At 35.6% G+C, this 11,256-nt stretch overlaps 1 long non-coding RNA gene across 3 annotated transcripts in view; it reads left to right on the top strand.

Annotated features, from left to right (window-relative positions):
* The first annotated feature begins 389 nt into the window (after window positions 1-389).
* Window positions 390-11,256, top strand: part of LOC148781629 (uncharacterized) — a 75,376-nt gene continuing 64,509 nt past the window's right edge. The window contains exons 1-2 of one of the 3 annotated variants that reach the window (XR_016058084.1): window positions 4,412-6,197; window positions 7,176-7,293. This is a non-coding gene — a long non-coding RNA (uncharacterized LOC148781629). Of the gene's footprint in view, window positions 730-4,411; window positions 6,198-7,175; window positions 7,294-11,256 lie in introns of those variants that run through there. The other 2 variants (XR_016058083.1, XR_016058085.1) reach the window with 2 other exon arrangements.

The raw sequence follows: 11,256 nt of genomic DNA, 5'->3' as shown, positions 1-11,256 counted from the left end.
ACAACTATTGATTATCATACTTGATTTGAAATTTTTGTTATATTGTGTAAAAATATTTTGTTTAGATTGATAATGTTGTGTAAAAATATTTTGTTTGGATTGATAATGTTGTTCATTATGTTTAACCAAGATATACATATATATATATATATGAAAAAATATGGGATTACGCCTATATGGCACCCAAAGGTCTTGATGAAAAGTCCATAAAACGGTTAGTAGGATGGTAAGAAATGTCAGCATTCTTTGTAAAAAATATGGCTTTTTAATTAGGGCGCCGACAGTGGAGTGCATGGGTACTGACATGCACGATTCTCTCTCTTCTTGAAACAACATGCCTTTTCTTCTCTCTACTAAAACAACACGCCCTGTCTCTCTCCTGGTTATCTTCCTTTATCTCCTGGTTTTTTTTCCTTCCTGCCACTCTCTTGCTACACAGTGGAACTCCCTCTCTCTTTCTCTTCGCAGTGGCCCTCCTTCTCTCTCAATGCAGCAGAAAAACAAACTTTCTCTCTCTACGCAGTGGAACTCCCTCTCTCTACACGACGGTTCTCCCTCTCTTTGTGCAGTAGAAAAACCCAACTTTCTCTCTCTACACGGTGGAACTCCCTCTCTCTCTCTAGGTGGTGGTCCTCCATCTCTCTGTGTAGCAGCAAAACCCAACTTTGTCGCTCTACATGGTGGAACTCCCTCTCTCTCTGTGCAGCCATTGAAACTCCATCTCTAAAGGTACTCTCTCTCTTATTTGATAGGTTTTAGTGAGAGAAATCCCTCCATGATTTCCGGCCCTCCTCAAGGCCCTTCTTCTTGCTTCATTTACAGCCAGGTAATTTAGATTGATTCTACAGTTTGAAGGTTTTATTCATATTTGATTGATCTTAGTTTGGAGAGTGTTCGATTGAGAGTTTCTTGAATTGTATTAACTGATTTTTCTGTGCAATTTCTGATTTATTTTTTGCAATTTATTGGATCATAAATGAGTCAATGAGATCACCATTTTGGTAGGATAAATTGAAAATTTAAAAATGGGAAACTATTTCAAATTTTCGTGGAGGAGGAGATTGAATTTGAAGTGTTTGATGGAAATTGGCATCCCAATATTGCGTAGGAAAAGTCCAGTTGTTGGGCTACAAGGGCTGCACAGAGAGAGAGGGAGTTCCACCACGTAGAGAGAGAAGGTTGGGTTTTTCTGCTAAACAAAAAGAGGAGGACCACCACATAGAGAGAGAGAGGAGTTCCACCGTTAAGAGAGAGAAAGTTGGGTAGAGAAGGTTAGGTTTTTCTGCTGCACAGAGAGAAAGGGAGGACAGCCACGTAGAGAGATGGAGTTCCACTGCGGAGAGAGAGAAAGTTGGTTTCTCTGCTGCATAAAGAGAGAAGGAGGCCCACTACGTAGAGAGAGAGAGGGAGTTCCACTGTGTAGCAAGAGAGTGGCAGGGAGGAACAAAACCAGGAGATGAGGAAGAAAACTAGGCGACAGAGAGCATGTTATTTTGGTAGAGAGAGAAGGCGCGTTGTTTCAAGAAGAGAGAGAGAGAATCGTGCATGTCAGTACTCATGCACTGCACTGTCAGCGCCTCATTAAAAAAACCATATTTTTCACAAATAATGCTGACATTTCTTACCATCCTACTAACCGTCCATTAATGGACTTTTCATCATGATCGTTGGGCAAGCATATAGGCGAGCATTAATTATAATCCCATATTTTTCATATATATATATATATATATATATATATGGGTTTGTCTAGAGTTAACAATCTTCAAAATACAAACTTTCAAGTTAGAAGGGGTTGTGACATGTGTATTTATCAAAAGAATCATTATTTTTTTATTAAAAAATTATATAAATAGGTAATTTTACTATTAAGTAAGGGCAAATTTGAAATTTTTACAAAAATACAATGACATTTTGGAAGCTAGTGTCCTGAAATTTTATTTGTAAAGTGGCCTTGTCCTTTAGTTAAAATTTCAATTTTACCCCTTATGGAGATGACAAAGTACCCTTTATCTTGCAGTAGTATTTACAAAATTGCCTTACAAAAGTAACTTTTTTAAAAAAATAAACAGCAAAATTAATAAATCCACCCATCACAACTCTCTTTATCCTGTGCCTTTATAATTTGAAGGGTTGTGAAGTTTAGAATATCCATATATATATATATATATATATATATATATATATATATATATATATATATATATATATATATATATATATATATATATATATATATATCATGTTAGATGGATCTATGTTATTAGTGATAGTTATTTATTGGGTAGTGGGAGTGTAAATCGTCATTTATCAAATTAGAATGGCACATTAAGAAACTGGAAGAAATTATCGATCTAGCTAGACTATATTGGACTAAGTATTGTTATTTCGATGACAAGCACATATTAAGAATAGTGGGACCCATTATTCAATGGCTTGATAACATCATCCATTTGAAGCTTATTAAACATGTAAACCGGAAATGATATTACATTTTTTTATTGTTTAGGTTGAGACCTCTTAAAGTTTTCTTTATGTGTATAATAATACCAACAAATTTATTAAATTATTATTGTTCTTATTATTTTGACCTATGAGCATACCTGAGCTTTGGACTTAAAGATCAATAGTGGATGACATGTTTGAGGAATAGGCGGAAGCAATGGGCATTTTTTTGTTTTTCTTAGCTGAAAGATAGATGTAAATAAAATCCAATGTGTTGGTGAATAATTGGTAAGGTATATGAGAAATCTCATACATACAGCATGAAGCAATGCCATAGACATAACTGTTGAGGCCTGGAAATCAAAATATGGCGTATGACTATATTGGTGGGGTATATATGAAATCCCCATAAAAGTATCATGAGGTAATACCATATAGAAAGCTGTTGAGGTCAGGAAATCTGAATGTGATATATAACCACATTGGTAGGGTATCTATGAAATCCTATGCAAGTAGCATGAGGCAATGCCATATACAAAGTTGTTGAGGCTAGGAAATCTGAGTGTAGTGTATGACTATAGTGACAGGGTATATGTGAAATCCCATGTAAGTAGCATGAGGCAATGATATATACAAGATGTCAAAAAACCTTCAGGTTGGGTATATGGAAGTCTCATGTGGAAAGCATAATGCAATGCTACGTACAAGATATGAAAGTGCCTTCAGGCCAAGTGGGAGATGTTGAAAATGTGGCATTTCAGGCTCTTTTCTTTCGGGAATTTATTTTTTAATAATGGTGCAAAATCCATATTGTAAAGTATATATGAAATCCCATATGGTTGACATGACACAATGCTATATACTACGATCTGTTTTAGAGCTTTTATAGGATGTTGCACTGGAGGGAAAACCCAGTGTCACTGGAGGGAAAACCCAGTGTCACTGGAGGGAAAACCCATTGATATGTTTGGATTCCTTGTAAGAATTACTTTTCTATATTATAGATGTACAAAATTATTTAATTTTTAAATATTTTTCTATCAAATTGTAAGAATGCTTGGATGACATCCTATTATGTGAGTCATTAGTACACTAATGTTAGGTTTAGCTCATCATGTGGGATTAATAGTTTGGTGACAACTTGTTAATCTTAATTAGCTGCACTTCAGGGAATTAAGACATGAGTTATACTTGGATCTCAACTCCTATATACTATGAATGTGAGAGTTACAAACAAACTGTTCTCTATAAAAAGAGGTTAACCCTTCAGTAAAGTGCATATGGAGAAGGATGGAAAATGGGTAAATGAGATTCACCTAAGATGACTCTCAAGGTAGCCTTTCACTGGATGTCTTGGTATATAGGTTTTGATATGAAACCTGAAGTCCTTCATGTGATTGAAGGACATATTCGAGTAAGTTGTTTATCAGTTATATTTATTTATTAATTTTTTTTTTGATACTAACATAAAACCTTGTGAACTTCCCATATTAACCGGCTCTCCCAATCAAAGAATATCACCAATCAACTTCTTCCGTCTCACAGCTACACCGTCATAGGATAGAGAAGCTTGAGATTAGCAAAAGACTTTCTTTCCTTAGAAGTAGAAAGTGATTCAACCTAAAACCCAAGAATGTACTATCTATATTTCTTGAATTTCATGCTTCCCTCTACAAAAGTCTCCCTCTCTCAATAATTATAATAACCCATAATAGGGTGACCACAAAAGGAGGTGGGTCATATGTCTACATTGATCCCCTTTTATATCGATCCTTATATTTGTTTTGCTCTTTAAGAAAATCTCTTTCTTCTTTTACCATAACACCATTAATATTTAAAAAGAAAAATGATTTGGCTATCAAAAAATATAACAATCTTACCATTGTTAAAAAAATCACTATAATTGCCTTGCTTACCTCAATCAGATAGATTTATTGATTTCTTCTCTCTTGCCTCCATTGTGGATTTCTTTCATACACTTTTATTCTATATTTCTCTAACTCAAACCATGTATAAACTAATTTTATTAAATTTTTCTACCAACAAGACAAGTATTAACCTCGTACACATGTTGTCCTTCAATACAAATTGTAAGGTCCTCAGGAGCCCTGGCATGTGGAATTAGGAAACTCAATTCGACCAAAAATTGAGTAATAGTTGTCTGGATGTAAAATAAAAAAATAAAATGACATAAAGCATTTGAGAAATAATGCAAAGCAAAAGACAAATTACAATGATACAAGATTTACGTGGCTCACCCCAAATAGCTATGCTCACAAGTACAATACATTTAGACGTAAAATAAGTAAATATAATGAAAAAAAGTACGTGAGATATAAAGCGAAGCAAAAGACACATTACAATGATACACGATTTACTTGGCTTGCCCCAAATAGCTATGTTGACAACTACAACACATAAAAATCTAATATCTGAATGTATATTATAGTTTAGGTTATAATGGATATACCTTGCTTTAAATATTGACAAAATTATCATTGATATTCCCTTCTAAATTTTCTCTTCTCGTTATATCCTATATTACTTTTACACCGTAACTAGAAATAGAACCTTGAGGGCAACAGATGGACTTTCTCTTTTTAGATGTGAAAAGTGAACAAACTAAAAACCCAAGTGAATACCAACTCTCTTTCTTTGAGATCATGCTTCTCTCTATAAGGGTTATTTTCTCTCCCTTGGAGGCCTCGCCTCTCTCTCACTCACTCTCTCTCTAGAAGCAATTATTCTCGTAACCTGTAACATGGTAATCCCAAAAGGGATAAGTCTCATGGCTTAATTGATGACCTTTTATGGAGCTCAATAGGTTTTTGTGCTCATTAAGAAAACTCTATTTGTCTTTTACCACAATACTCTTAATCTTTTGAGGAAAACATAAATGTTGTGACAATGATTTTTACAAAACCTAACAATTTCCACCTTGATAGGAAAATTATTATAATTGTCTTGCTGATCTCTACTTCATAAATTTATTAATTCTTCTCTATTACCTCTCTTGCAGAATATTATATATACTTTGCCTCTATATTTCTCCACCACAAATCATCTATCGACTAACTTTGTCAAGTGTTTTCTCCACCAAAAATATAAAGCTTTGCTTTGTATGCACCTTATCCACTGATACCAATTGTAGGGTCCTCAAGAGCGCCTTGTTTGTGGTTATGAACCTCAATTATTAATATCGCACCCAGGATCACGTGCATAGTAAGCTAGAAGCGAGATAAGTGAATACAACAAAAAAATATACAAGAGATAATGTAAAAACAAATGGAACAACTTAATAACAGACCATTTATGTGCTACACCCTGAAGTGGCTATGTCCACAACGTCGATAAGTAGAAATCTACTATCTCAATTAAAGGCATGTTTGATATCTAGAGTGTTCTCTCTAGGAAGAGGTCTCTCCAAGAGTTCTACTCGTCTCCATTGTTTGACTCGTAATGCTAGGAGGGACTGGCTTCTCCCATAGAGAGGCGTCTCCATGTTTTTCCCTAAAAAATGTTGCGTGCATAGGAACATGCTCTCCACGTTGTTTGTGGAAAGCACCAACCCCATCAGAGCCGAAATAAATAATACAGTTCACCTCATCGGGTTGCCGTATCCGAATAGAAATGAACCATTCCCTTTCTCCATCACACTGCCTACGCTTGAGAAGCTCAGAAACCCTAGCCCATGGTGATGCTCTCTCTCTTTCTCTCTCAGTCTCTGCAACCACTGCTATAGCCTTGCTGAGGTACTCTTTCTCTCATAGTACAACAAAAACCTACTGTGTTTGTGGCTTTATTCTCTTCATCATAAATCATACATGTTTATATTGAAAAATGGTAATTTAAAAAATGGTTTCATCCTCTTTCCTATTTTCCTAATGTGTGATTAGTGGAATGAGGATGATCTGTATCTAGGGTAAAACATTTATGGCTATTGGAGGGAGATAATGTTCAAGTCTTGTGTGGCATAAAGGGTGCATTTTTGTATCACTGATGACCTCCCCCTTAATACTTGTCCTCATGATGTTGGGATTCCTCTCAGTACGAACTTCTTCTCTGTTTTTCTCCCTTGATTTCTCTTGCTACAAATTGGGATTCCACTGTGCATTGGTTTCTCTTAGTTCTATTTTCTTTATTTTTCAGTTTCTTTTTTCTATTGATTCCGGAATGAGCCACTTGTGCTTTAGGGTTTTGGGAATTAATTTTTGTTTGTTTGACGCCAAAATATTGGCATGGGCTTAAATATGTTTGTTTCATATATTGGAATGGGATGCAAAATATGTTTATTTGATTAACTTCTGTTTATTGTTGTTGGGTTGATTTTAAGCTGAAATGTGCGGAGAACACATGACAAACTCATAGTGCTTTAACATCCATTATGTCATGGTATATCTGTGAACAAAGCTTTATTTTATTTATGGGGATCGTACAGTTTCAAGGTATCCATGGATGTCTTCTTAATTACATTCACTGTCTCATACAATGGAGGTGTAAAAAACTGTTGTTTAATCAATCATAAATGGATTCAGTGGACAAAGAAATATAAAAGAGTTAGCAAGCATTACTTACTGTACTACTTGCTTGCACGAATTTGTTTATACAATGACAATACTTACAAGTGTTTGAATATACGTGCTATCTCTCGGTTGACTTCTTTAATTTTGGTCCGGGCTATTTATAAGGGTTGAACACTTCAATTAGTAGCTCTCGATTGTGCACTGCAGTTGCGATATAATTTGCGTAGTGGTCCTCGCGTCTTATTTTGATGATGACACATGGTTCTTCACAACTATTTGAAGTCTTCATAGCTTCTTGAAGGTGTGTTGCATCACCTTTATATTGGTACGTTATTCTAAACGACTGTAGTATTTTCTGTCAGGAGTGTCTCGGGTGAATAGGCTTTATCCTTTCCTTAAGTTTAGCATATGTGATCTTCCGGGATGTGTTCACAAAATTCGGACCTCTAGATTTTAAAAGATGTAGGTAATAATCTAGAGATATCTTGTCAATAAATAATATTTAACTGTAGATAAAATATGCATTGAAAAGTGTGAAGTAAAATGATTAATGTTGTTTTCGTATCCACCAAAGCATTGGTAGAATGAAGGTTGATTCACCGGAGAGTCATAATTGACACAAAATTGAATAGAGAGTCTTATAATAGGGTAAATCACACAAAATTCAACAGAGAGTCTTATAATACGGTAAATCAAGGTTAATGCATATTTTGGAACTATATTTGGATTAAGGGGATCATATATTACAGGTGGTCTTTGGCCTTTTATGAACTAACCAAAGTATTAACACTCTAGTTCAGATGTAGTGTCCATTATGCACATAAAAGTGCAAGAAAATATTAGGCTTTCTCAAAGATATCTCAATGCAAAGTCAGGGTAAGCCAAAATTAAACCTAAATAGCTATGCCCCTTAATGACGTGCATGAATCCAAAAGTAGCTTGTGGCATTTAGAGTTTGAAGGATTGGATGCATAATAAATTTTGGGAACCATGAGGTCGAATCAATGTCTCACACAGTTTTTGAGAAATTCGTGTGTTGCATTTGCATAAATTTTAATTTCCTTCCTCCATTGAAAATTTTTAAGTAATCATTCGTTTTTGCCAAGTAATGAGACATTAATAATCTTGAGGCATCATTTCGCTTTTTTACGCAATACCTTTGTTAAGCTGTCACGTCGTGTACATTTCATTGTGAGATGAACGTTTCTTGATCACTCGTTAGGTAGTTTTATCTACGGTTGTAGTGATTTTTTTTGTATAATAAATGAAAAGTATAGATAAGTACGTCTTTTGAAAATAGGATCCTAAAAGGTATTCGAGAGTTTGACATTTATCTCTATGGGTAAGTATAATTGGTTGTCACTGTTAAATTACCTTGATTTACGACGCACATTCGTGGCTTATATAGGCAAGGGTGGTTGTGCAATAGAAGCTAGACAATGAACCAATGTTTGTAAAATTGAATCGGAACGGTAAATTGTATATGGGCCTGAAAGCGGTTTAATTGGCCTAACCAGTAAATCGACCTATTCAACCGCTCTAACTGGACAAGTCCCAGGTAGTAAAAAAACTGCTGAACAAAAAAAAAAAAAAACTAAAATATATAAAACATATAAAAAATGATTAAAACAAAGCACATTCAAATGAAGTTGAAAATTAATGGAAAAAATGGATTTTAACTCATTTTATATTTTTCAAAGGCTATTTTTAAAATTTTTTAAAAGAGATGAAAAAATATAAAAGTGAGTATTAATGACCAAAACAATTTTTAATCTTTACCATAATGTAAAAAAAATTTTAAAAAGTATTACAAATCAAATTCCTTATTTTTTATAATTTATATATATATATTTTTAAATACCGGTTGATCACCTTAACCGCCCAAAACCGGAACTGGCCACTAGCCGGTTCCGATCTAACCAGACGGTTAGCAATTAGATCGGGCAATTTTGTGAACAATGCAATGAACAATGCAAAAATTTCTTCTGCAGTGGGGTTCGTTGGATTGAATGAATGCCGAAAATAGTTTAGAATGGGTTTCCAAGATTCTTCATTGAGACAGTGGTAGAATGGAATAAAAGAAAGAGACTTTGTTTGTCACTCTATACTATGGTGTAAGAAATTTAGGTTTTTACTGTCATGGGAGCTCTTGAAGTAAAAAACTGAGTTAGTGAGTCTCCTTTTTATGTGTAAGTATTGGAGGTGATGGGTCTCTGTATTTCCCTTGGAATGCTGTTAAAGAAGATACTACTTGTAGGCAAGCCCTTTGGCACAACTGGGCCTTTTCACCTTCTTTCCAAAGAAGTCTTACTGGGAGGCTTTGAGGTTTTTTTTTTTGTTTTTTATTCCACTTCCAATGTGCTTCCTCCAAAAAAAATAGAGCTTCCACTCCAATTTTGAGGCCCTGGGAAGGGGACTTTCATATGATTCTCCTCGATATATTTCCCCAGTCATACTCTGAGGGGTGGCTTTTCAATTGTGAGCTTTCAACTTGACTAGTTCGGAGAATTTGCTCCATGTTGTGGGATAGCTTCTTTGGAAGATGACTTGGGAAGGAAAGGGATGTTTATATTTTTGTCCATTTTCCCTCTTGGCAGCCAGAACATTGCGTTTCCTAAGGTGGGAAAACTTGTCTTCTTCCTTTGGTGGATCAATCAAGGCTTGCATGATGATCGAATATAGATGTCTCTTTTAGAAAATTATTTATTTGGAAGGGCACACATGTAATCTACAACTTCAATTAAAGGACTTTGGAAGTATACACATGTGGTGTACCGTTGCAGTAGGATGTACCACTGCTATGGAACTACTTCATGCAATCATTCTCTTTGTTGGATAATTTTTTGAGGCATCAATTATCTCTTATTGAGATGTCATTTTCTAGAGAGAGCCGTCTCTTGAAATAAGTGATATGTCTCTTGACCTTCTGGTAAGGTGACAAGCCAGAAATTTTCAGATTTATCCAAAACCTTTCATCACTTCTAAAGTAACTCTACTCCCCCTTCAGCATCAATGAGCACCCCTTCTTTGGCTCTCTAAACTAGAGGGAGAAAGGCTGAAGAGGTGAGTGTTGTGGTGATTAGCCCTGTTGAATTGCATGTTCTCCAACGCTGTCCATGGTGGCGGGAAAATGGAATTGGCCCAAAGGCTTCGCTAGGCTAATAGGAGGTTGAACCATGCAAAAACTTTCTGAAGGAACCACCTGTCCTCCTTGAAGAAGAAATCTCCATAGCACGTGGACCTGTTAAAAGAAGTAACGCTAATCAAGCCTACATTGCTATGGCCGAGCGTTTTTTTGGGTCTCCTAGATTAGATGGGAGACATTTTTTTTTTACTATGGAATCGAACTTTCGAAGTTTCATATACAGATGGTCCCATATTTTTCGTAAAATGGAATCGGTTTTTTTTCAACTGTCTTCCATAATGGGCTATGCACGATAATGATCATGAGTGTTTTTTAGTTAGTCAGAACTTTATAAATAATCGTTTAAGCCGGACAACTGCACCAAGCTTTTTTAAGTCTTTAGAGCTTTATATAAAAATCCCTATTTTGTCATGGACTTGTTTTTCTCTTTCTTCTTTTTTTCTTCTTTGTCTACCATGGCCGCTTCTCCTGATTTTGAGCAATCTCACAATCCTAGGCATGAGAAGAAATGAGGGGGATTCGACCTTGTCCCTCCTCAACCTTCTGAGGATTATGGGGGAAGTTATTAAAAAGGCACCTATCTCTGGTGAAAACTATGAATCTGGTGACGAGGTTTCAATGGAGGAAACAATTTTCAATCCACCAGCTCCCACTGAAGAATAGGGAGTTGTTCCAGCATACAACCTTGAGGCAATAATTCTAGATTTAGAGGGTCATGTAGACTAGCTCATATTGTCAGTTAATGAAGAACGAGAAGAGGTGATGAGATTGTAGGCTACGATGAACAAGCACAATCAGAAATTGAAACAACTAAGGCGTCACTTGAAACTCACGACGGACTACCTTGAATGTCTGATCATCACTTGTGATAACATTTGTCCGAGTGTTTGTGCCTTAGGATACATGAAGCACGGAAGTGAATTTATGGAGTCGCATGTGTGCTTTGACACATGTCTAATGTGATGGGCGAAGACCTTTTATAGCCATGGTCATTTAGACTAGGTATTTTTTTTATTTTTATGATAATTGTAGCCTCCATGGTTGGGGACTGGTTTGGTGAGGCCCGCCCTATTTCGAGCTAATTTGGACTTAGAACCCTCTTGGGAGGACCGATTGAGCCCAATTTGGTCTTTCGATGTTGTG

This window comes from Amborella trichopoda, chromosome 6, assembly GCF_054954075.1.
Source record: "Amborella trichopoda isolate Santa Cruz 75 chromosome 6, AtrichopodaSantaCruz75HAP2 v2.0, whole genome shotgun sequence".
Taxonomy (NCBI): Eukaryota; Viridiplantae; Streptophyta; class Magnoliopsida; order Amborellales; family Amborellaceae; genus Amborella; species Amborella trichopoda.
Note: the sequence above shows the minus strand (reverse complement) of the source record. Positions and strands in the feature narration are given on the sequence as shown.